The sequence below is a fragment of the Mus caroli genome, unplaced genomic scaffold (genome assembly GCF_978045245.1).
Source record: "Mus caroli unplaced genomic scaffold, Mus_caroli_1 scaffold_31, whole genome shotgun sequence".
Taxonomy (NCBI): domain Eukaryota; kingdom Metazoa; phylum Chordata; class Mammalia; order Rodentia; family Muridae; genus Mus; species Mus caroli.
This window is the reverse complement of record NW_028227286.1, coordinates 3,154,194-3,172,077: the sequence shown is the minus strand read 5'-3', so window position 1 is coordinate 3,172,077 and position 17,884 is coordinate 3,154,194. Positions and strand designations below refer to the sequence as shown.

Genomic DNA, 17,884 nt, shown 5'->3' with positions numbered 1-17,884 from the left:
AGAACTCACAAGTTGTATTCCTTGGTCTTTATTCTGGCTCTGTTTTTACCCTTATTTTGAGACAGAGACTTATTAAGTTACATAGGCTACCCTTTAACAAGGTGACTTTGAACTTGAAATCCTTCTGCCTCAGCATTACTTGGTTTTATTTCTAAATATTCAGTGATTTTTCTCCCTCAGTCTACCTTCTATTTACAGGGATCTATTCTATGTCAGAAATTAAATTCAGGGAAACAATCCCAAGAGGATAGAATTATACCTAATTATTAAGAGAAATTTTACAAAAGATGGCTTGCCCAGCTATCTAAAATGTATCTTGGCCAGGGGCTTACAGGAGGGATAAGTGAAGTGAATTGGCCTTTGCCAATAATATGTGAGGAGGCATGCAAAGTTGAGAATAAAGACAGCACTCATCTTAGTAACACAGAATTTTCTTGTTTGGTTGGTTGGATATTTAGTTTGATATTGTGTTTGCTTGTTTGATTAAGAGTAGAAACAGGGTGTGTGCATGATTACTATGGAAAGGGTAGTAAAAAGGGCTAAAACATTCTCAGCAGCAACATAACAAACCATCAATGTGAATTCTATATATTTCAATTTTTCAAGTAAATAGTCATTGTTTTTAAAGGAAAAGTTTTAATGCTAAATATAATATCTAAATACTATCAAAAATCTGTTTCATCATGTAATCAAAACATTTACTGGGACAACAAGTCCTTGCCATATTAGCAATTTAGAACTAATATCTTCTAAAATGCACATGGACAATGGAAGTTTTGGCATATTAGTGGAATTGTGAACGAGATATTGTTAGCAAGGTTAATAAACTCATGAGATCAAATAATGTAGACCATCCATCCCCCTAGATCCCAAACATGAGAGAAATTAGAATGTGCAGTTACTCACTGAAGGAGGGAAAACATATAGCCTTAAGGAGCTATGAGAGTCCAAGTTACTCCATAAAGGTGCATACTCCACAAAAATATCCTAGTGTTCAAGATTCTGTCTTCTGAAACAGGCCAGGTACCAAAAGCCTCTGGAACGACTTTGTGGGTTAGGAGCTGACCTGGCTTTCACTCACCACTGTGAAGATACTGAACACAACTTCAAGGAATTCTAGTGTCTCCAAGTGGAATATATGTGCAAACTCTGACCAGTTCTCTGTGACATCACCCTATCTCAGCTTACATCATAGAACCCCTATCAGGCTGGTTCCTTCTGGAGTTACACTCAGAAACATTGAGCATCTCGAATTTATATTTTCATATGGCCTCCTAGAAATCCAAAATAAATAAATAAATAAATAAATAAATAAGTAAATAAATAAATAAATAAATAAATGAATAAATGAATAAATGAATGAATGAATGAATAAAAAATGAATAAACGAATAAACGAATAAATAACGAATAAATAAACGAATAAACCAATAAGCGAATATGCAAATTAGTGAATAAATAATGAATAATAAATGAATAAATGAATAAATGAATAAATGAATAAATGAACAAATGAACAAATGAACAAATGAACAAATGAACAAATGAATAAATAATAATGAATAAATGAATAATGAATATAAAATGGCCTGATTACCTGATTCACATGCTGCCCCAGTAGATTCATTCTTGCACCATTTTTATTGTGTATTTGATTTTCTTGTTTGTTTGTATGTTTTAGTTTTTTTGTTTGTTTACTTTTTGTTTTTATTTTCCTTCTGTGAAAGTCTTCGGTGTCTGGCATACCAACATACTTGGTGGTTATTTTTCCTGTACCAATCTTTCCCTTGGTTATCTTTAAGCTGTTCGTAGAATCAGAAATGTTGCCAGACTCTTGAGGCAACACACTGGATAGCACAATATTCACTTTATGAAAACCCACTGTTAGAGGAGGACAATTTTTATTCAAACAAAGCTGGAATTTAATAGGATTGAATACATTGTATTGAAGCCAATAGCAATCATGAATTATAGATTCTTTGTAAAGTGCAAGGAAATCATAGACCTTGGGTCTGCTTACAAATTTGAGATAAACTTAAAAGAAACCCGATATCTAAGAGTCACATTTTAAAGGTCTTTAAAATTTACCAGCATTTCTGGTTACAAGGTAATTCGTAGATTAAATGCAGTAAAACAGGAAGAAATAGATAATGTAATTTTACTTTTGACATATGGGTAGACAGAATTCTGGACATAGGTAAGTATGGAATTTACTTAGAAATTAGAGGGCACTTTAATTGTTCATGCCACATTGATCTTACGTGCTTAAAAAATATTTTTCAGTCCCCTCCACACATTACATCCTCTTCATAGGGGATGCCCTAACTACATAGTGGGTTAGATTCTTCCATCCATATCATCAATGTTGATTGTTATACTGTGTGAAATAGACAAGCTATGGAGGAAATATAGATGCCAGCCCCACTGGATGAATTTCTTAAAAATGAGAGAGAGAGAGAGAGAGAGAGAGAGAGAGAGAGAGAGAGAGAGAGAGAGAGAGAGAGAGAGAAGGAGAGAGGTATTTCCCCTCAAATTGTGTTAGGTGAGACAAGATAAAATCAAAATGACAATTGTCAAATTATAATTTTAATAAGGCACATTAAATAAAAGGAGATATTTTGGAAGAGTAAGGGCATCAGCAGGGGGTTCTGAGAAGATAGAAATGGAGGAGAGTGGAAAGGATGAAGATGGTTAAAGGTCCCTATTGACCTGTGCAAAGAGTCACAACAAAGCCCAGTGACTTGTACATTTAAAGCACATTGGTATTAAGTAGCTGATTCTAAATGATGGTTTGATTAAATTGGGAATTTTAGCTTCAAGATACTATTAAATTTATTTATATGTTTCTACTCTCATGTGGATGTTGCATTTTGAGCTGGATATGGGTGACAGGATATGCCAAAGTGATTAAGTTTTGTATATCAATATGCATCAAAAAAAAGCCACTCAGTGGGCTGCCATGCTTTCACAGGGAAGAAAGTAGCTAGTGATTTTAATTGTACATGAGGTAGAAAGAATAATGTCCCCACACTACTATAGATTTTCAAATATCCACCTTCATATAATGCTTCAATGTGTTTCCGCAAATGTAATTTTCTGTAGACTAATCCTCAGGTTTTAATATATTTGGAAAAATTGGACTGGGTCAGGAGGGATAGGACCTACAAATAAAAATCAATGAATAATGCTGTCATAGAAAAGGTTTAATTATGACAGGGAGTTTGTTTCTCTGTTACTAGCCCATTGGATCCCTTCTGTGATGGGAACATCCAACGAGAATTTCCTCATCTACTGATGGTGTCTTCATCTTGAATTTCCTGCCTCCTGAAAAGAAGTCATGCAAAATATGCTTCATTATATACTAAAAATCAGTGTCATTCTTTTTGTCAATACAAGATGTATGATTATGTCTCAAAATCATGAGCAACTGGGCCATAGAGGAAAAAAAAATAGGCTATTTGTGCTGACTAAAGACGGGATGAGTTCAGTGTTATCATGTGCTCTCTTCGTGAAAGAAAGCAGCATAGCAGGTGAGAATAGATCAGAGAAGTACAGCCCAGGAGGGACTCAGCCATCTGCTGTTGGCCTTGGAGATATAAAGGAACACTACATAAAGGATCCCTAGAAAGAGTGCCAGCCACTGCTTTTAGCTAGTGGAACCAGTTTTAGAATCATCATTTTCTAGATTTTAAAAGAAAACAAGATTTCTAGATTTTAAAAGAAAACAAGATTACTCTAATTTACTATGGCCATTTGATACATCAGTGATCATCAACAAGGTGTACAGTTTTGGACAGAAGTATGGGGACTCAGAAAAAGCCTGTTCTTGGAACTCCCTCTGCCTTCAAGTGAGGGAGACATCTTCCCAGCAACACTAGTAAACACTCTATATTGGTAATGGTACCCCCATCCTTTCCAGATTAGTGGTTTTCAAACCATTGGTTGAAACTCCTCTCAGGGCTCAAACAACTTTTTTAAAAGTGTCCCATATCAAATATCTTGTATATAAGATATATACATTATAATCGATGACTATAACAAAATTATAGTTTGAAGTTGAAATGAAATAACTTTATGGTTTGGGAGCTGTATTTTAAAGGATTACAATATTGGGAAAATTGAGTATTTCTATTCCTGACTACTCTAAATCATGCCTGTCAGTATCATCTGGAGGAATAACCCCCTCTATTCAATCTGGAACTCCCGGAAAAATTAATACATCACCCAAAATTATGAAAGTTAAACAGCGGATGTACCATAGTCTATAAGCAGGGCATGGTGACATATTAAGCAAATGAGGAAAAAAAAGTAAATCACTGTGACTCCATGATATTTTGCCAAATGAGAAGCAGAGGAGTAAAAGCATTACCCAAGTGGTGACATCAAGAGGAAAGCATTGTCAGAATAACTAGCAAAATTTTTAAATACATGCCCTAAAGTCTGGATTTAAATTAGGTGAGAATCTTCCAAAACAAAAGAAGTGCAGAATCTTGAAGAAGGAGTTGAGGAAACAAGAGAAAAGCAAAAGGGAATTAACCAAATAAAAACAGTCAGAAGAAGTAGGTATGAAAGACATATCTGGGTAAGATGAACAGAGAAGTGGAGGTTAGAGGAGGCAGAAGGGACTGAGATGGCTCACAGCTTAGGAACACTGGTTGCTTTTGAAGAGGAACAGGGTTCAATTTCTAGCACTCACATAGTTGTTCACAACAATCTGCAATTGTAGTTCCAGAGGATCTGATCACACACACACACACACACACACACACACACACACACACACACACACACACACACACACACACACAGACAAAGACACAGAGATACACAGACACACAGACACACACACAGACACACACACATATCCCATAGAGAAAAACTTTTAAAAATCATTTACATAACAAATAAAAAAAACACAGAAGAGCCTAATATAGAGTATTCCCATTTAAGACTACTATTCAGAAGCAGGCTGGTCTGTGTTAGTTTAATACCTTCCTGGATCATATGCTTTTTCAGAATTTTACGTTTTTTTTTTTTTTTGTTTGTTTGTTTGTTTGTTTTATTTGTTTTTTTAGGTTTGAAACACTGACCAAAACAATAAGGCAGACAATCTAAATGTACCAACATTCTTCTCCCTCTGCCTCTCCCTTTCCCTTTCTCTCTCCCTCTTTCTTTTTCTTTCTTTCTTTCTTTCTTTCTTTCTTTCTTTCTTTCTTTCTTTCTTTCTTTCTTTCTTTCTTTCTCTCTCTCTCTCTCTCTCTCTCTCTCTCTCTCTCTCTCTCTCTCTCTCTTTCTTTCTTTCTCTTTCCTCCTTCCTTCCGAATTTTATCTCTTTGTCTCTCTCTTTATTTTTTGTCTTTATTTGCTTTTTTCTTTTTTTCTATCATTTTCTCAATCTCCCCTCCTTCCTTCCTTCTTTCTTTCCTCCCTTCCTCTCACTTTCTCTCACTCTCTTCCTCTTTCATTCTTTTCTTTATTTCTTTGTTTCTTTCTGTATTACTTTCTCTCAATCTCTAAACAGATATAAATATTTCGAAATGATCCCATGCATCCTATTTGATCACACAGGACAAGGCTGAAGTTAATTAAAGCTTAAATTAAAAACCAAACACTTAAATAAAATAAAATCATTTAAAAAATAAAGAAAACACTAAAAATACAATAGAAACCTGAAAAAGAAGAAACTCTAAATCACTTTTCTAAAAATTCTACAAATCCTTTTAAAATACCATAGGAATCTAAAATGAATACACAAGAAGCCGAAATATCCCTAAAACCTTTGCTTATTTATTTATTTATTTATTTATTTATTTATTTATTTATTTATTCATTCATTCATTCACTCATTTATTTATTTTAAATTTATTTTGTATATTTTGTAAATTCTCTCTTTCTCCCTATGTTTCTGTCTCTGAATCTTTCTCTCTTTATCCCTTCCTCTATCTCTGTCTCATCTCTCTCTGTCTCTGTCTCTTTCTTTCTTTCTTTCTTTCTTTCTTTCTTTCTTTCTTTCTTTCTCTCTCTCATCCTTCCTTCCTTCTTTCCTTCCTTCCTTCCTTCCTTCCTTCCTTCCTTCCTTCCTTCCTTCCTTCCTTCCTTCCTTCCATCCATCCTCTCTCTCTCTCCCTCTCTTTCTTTTTTCTTTTTCTTTCCTTTAATTTTTGTTTTTTTTTCTAATTCTCTCTCTCTCTCTCTCTCTCTCTCTCTCTCTCTCTCTCTCTCTCTCTCTCTCTCTCTCTCTCTCTCTCTCTCCTCTCTCTCTCTCTGTTAATTATTTTTTGAGTTTTTTTGATTTGGTTTTTCTGTGTATCTCTTATTGCCCTCTGCTTCCTGTAGAGACCATGCTGAACTCTGATTAAAAAAATCATTTACATCTGCCTCTCAATAGTTGGAATTAAAGGCATGTTCAACACAGTCTGGCAAAACCAAAACAATGAAACACCAAAGATAAAACCCTAATTTTTTTTTTGGAAAAAAGAGAACAACAAAAATTACAACAACAACAAAAAAACTACAAGAAATACAGTACAATACTTCAAAAAATGAAATCAGTTAAAGCATAAATTAAAACCGAAACCCTAAAGTATACTAACATAATTAGCAAAAACAAACAAAACAAAACAGAACAAAAAAAAAAATACATTAGAATCTCGAAACCAGAAACTCTAAATTACTATACTAAAGTCCCTAAAAAATTTGAAATACCCTAGAAATCTGAAAAGAATACACAAGAAGCCGAAACATGCCTAAGATATTATTTATTTATTTATTTATTTATTTATTTATTTATTTATTTATTTATTTATATTCATAATTATTTATTTAATAAATTTTGACTTTCTCTCTTTCTCTCTTTCTTTCTCTTTCACCCCTCTTCCTAACTTTATCTCTCTGTCTCTTTATTTCTTGTCTTTATTTGTTTTTTTACCTTTTTTCTATCTTTTCCTCACTCTCCCTTCCTTCATTCTTCCTTCCTTCCTTCCTTCCTTCCTTCCTTCCTTCCTTCCTTCCTTCCTTCCTTCCTTCCTTCCTTCCATCCTATCATTATCTCTCACTCTCTCTGTCTTTCTTTCTTTTTTTTAGTTCTTTGGTTTTTTTCTATATTACTTTCTCTCTCTGTCACAAAGATATAAATATTTCGAATTGATCCCATGCATCTTATCTTATCACCTAGGAAAAGGCTAAAGTCAATTAAACCTTAATTTAAAACCCAAACACTTAAATACACTAAAATCATTAAAAAAAAAGAAAGAAAACACTAAAAATACATTAGAAGCCTGAAAATCAAGAAACTCTAAATCTCTATTCTAAAAACTCTACAAATCTTTTTAAAATACCATACAAATCAAAAAAGAATACACATGAACCTATAATATCCTTAAAACGTTTGTTTGTTTGTTTTTTTGTTTTAAATTAATTTTGTAAATTTTATAAATTTTGTCTTTTTCCCTATGTTTTTTTCTGTCTCTTTCTCTCTTTCTCCCTTCCTCTCTTTGTTTATTTCTTCCTTTCTCTCTCTCTTCGATCATTCCTTCCTTCCTTGCTTCCTTTCTTCCCTCCTTCCTTCCTTCCTTCCTTCTTTCCTATATCTCTCCCTCTTTTTCTTATTTTTTTCTTTTTCTTTCCTTGTTTGTTTTTTTCTTTCTAAATTTCTTCTCTTTCTCTCTCTCTCTCTCTCTCTCTCTCTCTCTCTCTCTCTCTCTCTCTGACCTTCTCTCTCTCTCTCTCTCTCTCTCTCTCTCTCTCTGACCTTCTCTCTCTCTCTCTCTCTCTGTGTGTCTCTCTCTCTCTCTCTGACCTTATCTCTCTCTCTCTCTCTGTGTCTCTCTCTATCTGTGTCTCTTTCTCCCTCTGTTTTTTTTTTTTTTTTTGAGGTTTTTAGATTGGGTTTTTCTGTGTATCTCTTACTGTCCTCCAGCATCCTAAAGAGACCATGCTGAACTCAAAGTAAAAAAAAAAAAAAAAAAAAAAAATCACTTACATCTGCCTCTCAATAGTTTGAATTAAAGGCATGGTCAACACTGCCTGGCAAAACCAAAACAATGAAACCCTAAATATAAAACCCTAAATTTTTTTTGGAAAAAAGAGAACAACAAAAATTACAACAACAACAACAAAACTAGAAGAAATACCGTAAAATGCATTAAAAGATGAAATCACTTAAAGCATAAATTAAAATCGAAACCCTAAAATACAGTAACATCATTAAAAAAACAAAACAAAACAAAACAGAACAAAAAAAAAATCATTAGAAGCCTGAAAAACAAGAAAATCTGAATCACTATACTAAAGACTCTACAAAACTTTTGAAATACTCTAGAAATCTGTAAAGAATACACAATAAGCCAAAATATGCCTAAGATATCTATTTATTTATTTATTTATTTATTTATGATTACTAATTTATTTAATAAATTCTGTCTTTCTTTCTTTCTCTCTCCCTTTCTTTCTTTCTTTCTTTCTTTCTTTCTTTCTTTCTTTCTTTCTTTCTTTCCTTCCTTCCTTCCTTCCTTCCTTCCTTCCTTCCTTCCTTCCTTCCTTCTTTCTTTCTTTCTTTCTTTCTTTCTTTCTTTCTTTCTTTCTTTCTTTCTGTTTCCTACTTCCTTCCTAACTTTATCTCTTCGTCTCTCTTTTTCTTTATTTTTTGTCTTTATTTATTTTTTCTATCATTTTTCTCACTCTACCCTCTTTCCTTCATTCTTTCTTTCCTTCCTTCATCTTTCCTTCAATCCTTCCTACCTTCCTTATTTCCTCCCTTCCTCTCACTCTCTCTCTTTCATTCTTTTTCTTTATTTCTTTGTTTCTATCTGTATTACTTTCTTTCTATCTATTAACAGATATAAATAAATCGAAATAATCCCATGCATCCTATCTGATCACCCAGGACAAGGCTGATGTCAATTAAAGCTTTAATTAAAAACCAAAACTTAAATACACTAAAATCATTTAAAGAAAACACTAAAAATACAATAGAATCCTGAAAATCAAGAAACTCTAAATCACTTTTCTAAAAACTCTACAAATCCTTTTAAAATACCATAGAAATCTAAAAAGAATACACATGTAGCCGAAATTTGCCTAAAATATTTATTTATTTGTTTATCTATTTATCTATTCATTTATTTATTTGTTTGTGTGTTTGTTTGTTTTAAATTATTTTTTTATATATTATAAATTCTGTCTTTCTCCCTATGTTTCCATCTCTGAATCTTTCTCCTTTTCTCTTTCTTTCTTTCTTTCTTTCTTTCTTTCTTTCTTTCTTTCTTTCTTTCTTTCTTCTTCCTTCCTTCCTTCCTTCCTTTCCTTCTTTCTTTCTTTCTTTCTTTCTCTCTCTCTTTCTTTCTATCTTTCTTTCTTTCTATCTCTTCCATCCTTCCTTTCATTCTTTCTCCCTTCCTTCCTTCCTTCCTTCCTTCCTTCCTTCCTTCCTTCCTTCCTTCCATTCTTCCTTCCTTTCTTCCTACTTTCCTTCCTCTATCTCTCTCTTTCTTTTTTCTTTTTCTTTCCTTGTTTGTTTTTTTCTTTCTAACTTTCTATCTCTCTCTCTCACTCAGTCTCTCTCACTTTCTCTCACTCTCTATTTCTCTCTCTGACTCTCTCTCCCTCTGTTTATTAATTTTTTTTGAGTTTTTTATATGGGTTTTTCTTTGTATATCTTACTGTTCTCCAGCTTCCTGCAAAATCATTAAAGTTCATTTTTAAAAAAAACAGAAAAAACTAAAAATAAAATAGAAGCCTAAAAAACTAGAAACTCTAAATCACTTTTCAAAAACTCTACAAATCCTTTTATAATACCATAGAAATCTAAAACGAATACACATAAAGCTGAAATATCCCTAAAACGTTTATTCATTCATTTATTTATTTATTTTTAATTAATTTTGTATATTTCATAAATTCTGTCTTTCTCCATATGTTTCCATCTCTGAATCGTTCCCTCTTTCTCCCTTTCCCTCTCTTATTTTCTTTCTTTCTTTCTTTCTTTCTTTCTTTCTTTCTTTCTTTCTTTCTTCCTTCCTTCCTTCCTTCTTTCCTTCTTTCTTTCTTTCTTTCTTTCTTTCTTTCTTTCTTTCTTTCTTTCTTTCTTTCTTTCTTTCTTTCTGTTTCCTCCTTCCTTCCTAACTTTATCTCTCTGTCTCTCTTTTTCTTTATGTTTTGCCTTTATTTGTTTTTTCTTTTTTTATCTATCAATTTCTCACTCTCCTCTCCTTCCTTCCTTCTTTCCTTCCTTCCTCTCACTCTCTCTCACTCTCTCACTTTCAATCTTTTTCTTTCTTTCTTTCTTTCTTTCTTTCAATATTACTTTCTTTCCATTTCTTATCAGATATAAATATATCAAAATAATCACATGCATCTGACCTGAACACCCAAGACAAGGCTGATGTCCATTAAAGCTTAAATTAAAAACCCAAACTTAAATACACTAAAATCATTAAAAGAAAAAAAAATAAAGAAAACACTAAAAATACAATAGAAGCCTGTAAATCAGAATGTGTCCACTCGTAAGTTGGGTCGACCCAATGAATGGCCACACATCCATATGCATTTAAGCGGCAATAATTCAACTTATTGGGCTTTCAAACAAACATAAGTATGAAGTAGATGGGGTTGAATTGATGAGTACATATGGGTATTGGGAAATACTGGGAAATGAAAAGTAGATGTGATCATCCTTCATTGTATTCCTATATGAAATTATCAAAAATAAAGAAAAAACATTAAAAATGAGTTGTTTGTTTCTAAACACACTAAGTACATAAAGGTCATTTTTAATACTTATAAATATGAATTTCTGCCCTTTCCAATTTATAACCCCTATGACAATCCTGAGTGCACTATTTACTTATTCTCATGCATTAAATTATTCTTAATTTTAGTGACATAAGCTCATAATTGCTGTCATATCCCAAAGCAAGTAGAACAAAGCTCTGAGTTCAAGTTTCTGAGTGTTCTACTTTTGGCCTTCACAGAGCCTGTTGTTAATCTAATATTTTAATTATAAAGATCCTTCTTTTTGATAGCCTTTTCATGGTAGCCTCTGACTTTTTACAAATTGTTAGGCTGTCTCACTAATTACACACTGACTTGTTGCTTCTGTCTGTTTTCTGTGTGTCAGACTTGCCACAGAATATCGTAAAACGTGGGTCTTTCTTTGACTTTCACTTCTATGAACAGATAACATGACCAAGGTACTCTTATAAGGACAACATTTAGTTGGAGCTGCTTACTGTTTCAGAGACTTAGTACATTACATCAAGAAGTGAGCATGGCGGTGTCTGGGCAGTCTTGGTTTAGGAGGAGCTGAGAGTTCTACAACTTCATCTGAAGGCTGCTTGCAGAATATTGACTTACAGTCCTCTAGGATAAGGGTCTTAAAGCCTACACCCACAGTGACACAGCTAATCCAAAAAGACCACACCTACTTCTAATAGTGCCACTCCCTGAGATGAGCATGTACAAACCATCACAACATGAAGTTCATTTCATAGAGCTGAGCAAGTAAAAAGGCCTCAGTAACAGCTAAAGGGAGTGGAATTCCCAGTGTTTTGCAACCCAATCATTTTGTTTTATTTTGCTCATTAGAAACAAATTATTATGTTCAGTCTATACTCCTATATAAAGGATGTGACACTAATATGTAGTCCTGTGGTCACTGGGACTTATACATGAACCTGTGTATTATATTTAGTAATCATCTTTAATTAAAAAGTATATGCTTATGTTAATTATATTTAATAGATATTTTTGATCACTTACCTCCTAGAAGGATAGAAAAAAGGTAGAGATACTGAACTATTTGTTAACAATCTAAGGGTTATTGAAGTATTTATTTATGGACAGCACTGTTAAAAACATCATTTGAACTTAGTCACATAACCTCTAAACTAATTAAAAATATATGATATTAATACAATTTGCTTAAACATTACCTGATTCAGATGCTTAGATAAAAAGCATGGAGCACAGATTCCAAACACATAGTCTAATCCTCTACATATCATCCAATTCTTGGCAACAACAAGTAAACCACAAATGTCCCACCCAAGTTTTGCTACCCATATGCTTGGGACACTGACAATTAGTGGTTCCTAGATCCTTAGCACACATCCCAAACTTCCTTTGTCATCCTTTAGCTCTGAGTACTGACAGATAAGGAGTCACCAGACCCTGATACTGGGCCTGAATTTCCCCAAGATCCAGGTGTGGACCAAGCCACAATGCACAAATGATTGGATCCCTGTTTCAAATTGCACTCTAAAACTAACTCCAGATGTGGAAGTCAAAGCACAGAAAGAAAGAAAAGAAGAGCAGAAAGATACTATACCTCTCGTAAAAGTTACAAACCACATCATGATGCCCCCAGTGAAAATAACCTTGAAAACCTACCAGAAACATTTTAAATAAATAGTAAATCATGTTCAGATGACAAGAATATATTCCAGGATAATAAAAGGAGTTGATTACTTAGTACTTACCTTTGAAATGTGTTCAACCCAAGTTATAAAGCCTTTAGAGGGGGACCATGGAAGACAAAGTGTTGTAACACTTTTAGGTAGTAAGCTGATTATTTTCAAGTACAGCATTGACAGTTTATGGAAAATGTTTCTAAAGCTTATGATCCATGCAGGATTGGGGATATTTAAACTCTCCAGTATTTTATCGGTATAATAATTTCAATAAAAATAGGAAGAGATGAGGTAACACTTCATTTTCTACATATGAATGTCAAAGAATATTCTAGGACTTTCTAAAGAAACATGACCCTGGAAATGATAGATGTGACTATCTAGTTCACTTTCATTAAAATAAGGATTACAGAAAATAAATGATCAATCTATTTTTAAATTACCACTATTAGTCAATTATACTTTATGTTAAAATTGCATAGTACATTAAATGGCTATTCAATGAATGTTAGTTTTTATGCTAATTCTTGATAAAACTTACAATAAACATAATATATAACATACTGGGATTCTTGATAATATTAATAATATTTATATGCTCTAAAACCTAAATTTATTTAACATTGTATTTGCTTAAAAGTACCACGTTTATTAACATCATAAATGGAAATAAAGTTATGTTAAGATTAATTTGCATCTATACAATTTAACTATGCTCAAAATTCATCTAATTGAATAATAGCATTTTTCGAAAATTATACTCTTATTTTAAATAAGATACTTTTAACTTAGAATACAAAATCAATAATATTTTTTGAAAAACAACAGAAATACTTGTTTTGTAATATAACTAGAGAAATACTTTTTAAAAATCTCGTTCAAATAGACTAATATTATACAAGCAATACAATCTTCAAAATTTGTTAGAAGAAAAATTATATAGGTGTTTAAGTTTTTCAGCATGTATTTTGAAAATGGTTTATGGCTTCTCTTGTAAAGTTTATAAAAACTGTAATTGAAATTGTGTAATAAATTTACTTGTCTATTGATCTAGCAGACACTATTTCACTATAAAAAATCTTCTTTACATTCAGAACCAGCCTTGAGCAGCCAGGATAGGAGAATATTGTGGCCAGTCATGTTTTGAAGACATGCGAGGAGCCTTATTTGTGCATTGTAATCCTCCTGAGAATTACCCAGATACTCCATTTGATTCTACACCAGGAAAGTATAAGATAATGGAAGCAGTAATAAAAAATTACCCAGATGGGCATAAAGCAGTTCTGCTGCCTGTCCTGGATCTACCACAAAGGCAGAATAGAAGGTTTTTCCTCTCTGCTTTGAACAAGGTGCCAGAAGTTTTAGAACTACCTCTTATGAGAGTATGCAAAGTAAAAACTTTTTATACAATGTATAATCAAAAGCCAGTTTCATGTATGTACTAGTATCTTTGCATGCTTGAGATTCTGAGAGACTGGAGACCCTTCAGAGAATGCTTAGAACAAAAGGTAGATGCACTACACCTGAAAAACTATTCACTGTTATGGAAGGTGAATACTTCAGGATGTGTAAATGCACCAATGATTCAAATAAATGACAACTTCTATGAGGATCTAACAACCAAGGTTATTGAAGATAATACTAATGAACTCAGAACTGGGAAAGTTCCAAAGTCTGGGCCAAGAAGTGTCTGGTTCTATTGTGAGCCATCTGGAGGCATTCCTTCTTTGACTGAACCACCCAAACAACCTAGCATTGGTGTAGAAGAAAGACTTTAACTTATATTCACTGTAGAGATGTCACTGGAGAAATAAAATATGAAATTATTTACATTTTTTTAAAAATCCTCTTTATTTTCCTAGTACTTCCAGTTATGCATTTTGCTTGGTGAATTCTTTTCCTTTAATAATTGGTTTTCATGATCTGCTATGATAGAGTATTATCACCAATTGGTGCTTTAAAAGGAACAGTAGTGAAAGCCATTACACAGGGTCAGAGCATTAGTGATTCACTGATAGAATATAACAGAAAGACCCTGATGGCAGATAAAAATATACAGCTTTTATTTCATTTTATTATTAAGAGCCACTGAATTTAAAATGGGAAAAAAGTCAGCCACATATTACTCATTATAGCTCAAATAAATTAAAGTGCTAATTTTATATTTCTCTAATCACATATTCATTCAATATTGTTCTCATTTGCTGCCTTCCAAGACTGGCATTTATAATTTGACTATTCATCAGAAATATGTAAGGCTTTTACAAGAAAAAAATCCCTTTTCATTGTAAATGAATCTATAAAATAATAATACCTAGTTTCCTGAAACACTTAGACTATAAAGAAAAAATTTTAGATGGTAAAACTTATAAAATTATGTATTAAATTGAAATGAGAATATGGAACCTTGCACAAGGGCATCTTCCTGAAGTAGCAATGAATTTGAGCCATGTGATAAGATCCAGGAGTGATATGATAATTCAGACAAATTAAAGAAGTAGGTTAAAGTCCAGTCCATTTGCTAACAATTGTGAGCAAGGCTGGAAAAGAAATGCAGAAGTTTTCAGGTAGAATACCAGAGGAAGTGATCTCTTCAGTGTTCTATCTCTGTGAAGAAAAACATTCAAGAGTGATTTGCTTACAGTCCACTGTCATTATGGAGGGTAGCCTGGTGGCATGCAGACACAGGTGCTGGTGAAGTCACTGAGGATTCTATTACTGGATTCACAGGGACCAGCAAGAATAAGACACTGGCACTGATCTGACATTCTTTCACCGACAAGGTCATATTTCCTCCTACAAGGCCTCACCTACTAGTACAAGGCCACATCTTCTAATTTCTCTGAAGTAGTGCCATTCCCTTATGACCAAGCACTGGAATACATGAGCCCACAGGTGTCATTCTTTTCTTTTTTTTTTTTTTTTTTTTGGTTTTTCGAGACAGGTGTCATTCTTATTCAAACCACTGCAGAAAGCAAAATTAGAAATCCACTGAAGTATAATTGTTGCTTTGTTCGTAATTAAAATTATTTTCAGGACACCATGTAAATAGTGAGAGCTATGCTTTATCCAAGTTGAACTGCTCTTGTCTGTAGTTACCATTAATATGACTTTGAATAGTTTATTTTTTGGTATATATTCTTTAGTAATTTAAATATTAAATAGGGTTGGAAGGAAGGCACAGTGATTAAAGGTGCTTGCTGCTAATCCTGGAGTACTGCACTTGATCCCTGGATGCTACAATCTATACGCTAGAATGGAATCACAAATTTTCCTCTGACTTCTGCATAAGCACAACCCACATGCACTGAATAACAATGTAAAACTAAATTAATAATTAGTTAAATGTAAAGTTAAATTAATTAACTTACTTTTTAAAGAAGGGATACGGAGAAGACCCATTAGTGACTCATGCATTATGCTAATTTAGGGTACCAAGTTCTGTTCAGTGCACCTATATCAGGCAGCTCACAACATTGGATAAGTACATCTCTAGCTGTTGGGAGTCTTAATTTTGACTTCTAGATCCATTGTCAATATCACCTGCATATATCAACATTCTAACATATATATTTTGTTGAAACTATGTTTTAAATCTTTACAGACAGAAATAAAGTTTATATTAATGACCCAAAATTATATTGTAGCATAAATTAAGGATACAAATTCTAAGTTAACAGAATGTTGAATTTAGTAATTTCATTAACATATGAGAGAAGTGTTTTACTAGGACAATATTCTCTGTTGTATTTAAGTTCTGTTTTAAAGTTGTATAAATAGTATATATTTTATGTGCCCTTTGTGGACAGGCATTTTGAATCCCATGTACCTATAGTTCACTCATGATATAGTTATCTGTAACTTTGTATAAGTGCATGTGTGTGTGTATGTGTGTGTGTATGTATATATGTATATATATATATATATATATATATATATATGTGTGTGTGTGTGTGTGTGTGTGTGTGTATATAATGCATGTATATGTATGTATATGTATATATAATGTATATGTATATATACGGCATAGAAATATAATTCATTCTCTCTGATTAATAAATTTTATTTTTCATGCTTTATTATATGTGTTTGGGTGGGTTTGCCCACACATGTATCTGGGCATTGTGTGTGTATGTGCTGTTTCTGGATACAACAAGAGGAATCAGATCTCTTCAAACTGGAGTTACAGGAAGTTCTTACTTGCCATATGGGTGTTGGGATTAGAAGAGAGCTCTTGCAGGAGAAGCAATTGCTCTTAACTGCAGAAGCATATCTCCATTCGCAGGAGAGATAACATAGAGTCGTTTCTAGTTAAATGTCTTATAAATAGAGTTGTTAGAAATTCACTCATGAATATTTTTAATTAAAATGTGGATTTATTATGCATATAATGAAGTCGATTATCATCTTATAAAAATTATAAAACCACATTTTGAAATGTCTATTGTCTATCAGAAATGCAGGAAGGTTTCAGTTTCTTTATAAAATGTTATTGTTCGAAAGTACAATGTTTTCCTTATCTCAATCTTACAAGTTGATATTTTAAATTACAATAATTTTAAATATAATAATTTATATACTACATACTGATTACCTTATTAAACATTAACTATGTTTTTAGAGTACAAAATAACTGAGTTTGTTTCACTCATAAAGACAGATTTATTGATTTACAAACACCATTTAGTAGATGTCTACATAATACAGGATAAACTTTTTATTTCAAAATTTGTACCTTCATCTTGTCTGTAAAGATATTTTTATAAATTAGGTGATTTTTTAAACTTTAATATATAAAACATGATATTTCTTGTAAAATCATTTTAAGTTCACATCAAGGCTTATGCTTTGTCAGGGTTACGTATTTTCTCTTTATTTTGTGCTAACAGCCATACCTGACATATACATTCATGTTCTTTAATACATAACTATCCTCTTGAATGTCAGTAATTCTAAAGCTTGTAGATTGTTATATTCATATGATTATTTTGAATTATTTTTAAGTGTAACTTAAATATTTAATAAAGCAATTGTTTTTTAATGGTTCTATACTCTACAAAAGTATCTTCAGCATGTAATAGAATGTATATTTTTACAACACAAAACATCCTTTGTTTCATTATTTCTCCAATAATTCAATTCAAAGTGTTGTTTTTCACATTATTTGTTTCCTTTTAAGGGACTGTGATTAGGCACTGAAGTACTTCAGAAAACTTTTGATTCTACCCATGATTTCACACTCTGTTATATGAAATGTATACTGATTGATTCACAGTCTCAGTAGCTTCTGGCTTTCAGCGTTTTTGTGCATGTTTAATTACATATTTTAAGAGGATATGTTAACCAGTTGCCAAATTCAGAACCCTTACATAATATAGAAGGACGTTTTTCTTTTTCTTTTCTTTTTTCTTTTTTTTTTTCTTTTTTTGAAATAATAGTTTATTTAGTCATTTTAAACTGGTTATACTTAAGCTGCAG

The 17,884-nt window shown here is 32.4% G+C and overlaps 1 pseudogene; it reads left to right on the top strand.

Moving 5' to 3' along the window:
- Positions 1-7,450: 7,450 nt before the first annotated feature.
- LOC146999989 (NADH dehydrogenase [ubiquinone] flavoprotein 2, mitochondrial pseudogene) lies at positions 7,451-14,184 on the top strand (annotated as a pseudogene).
- The last annotated feature ends 3,700 nt before the right edge of the window (positions 14,185-17,884 follow it).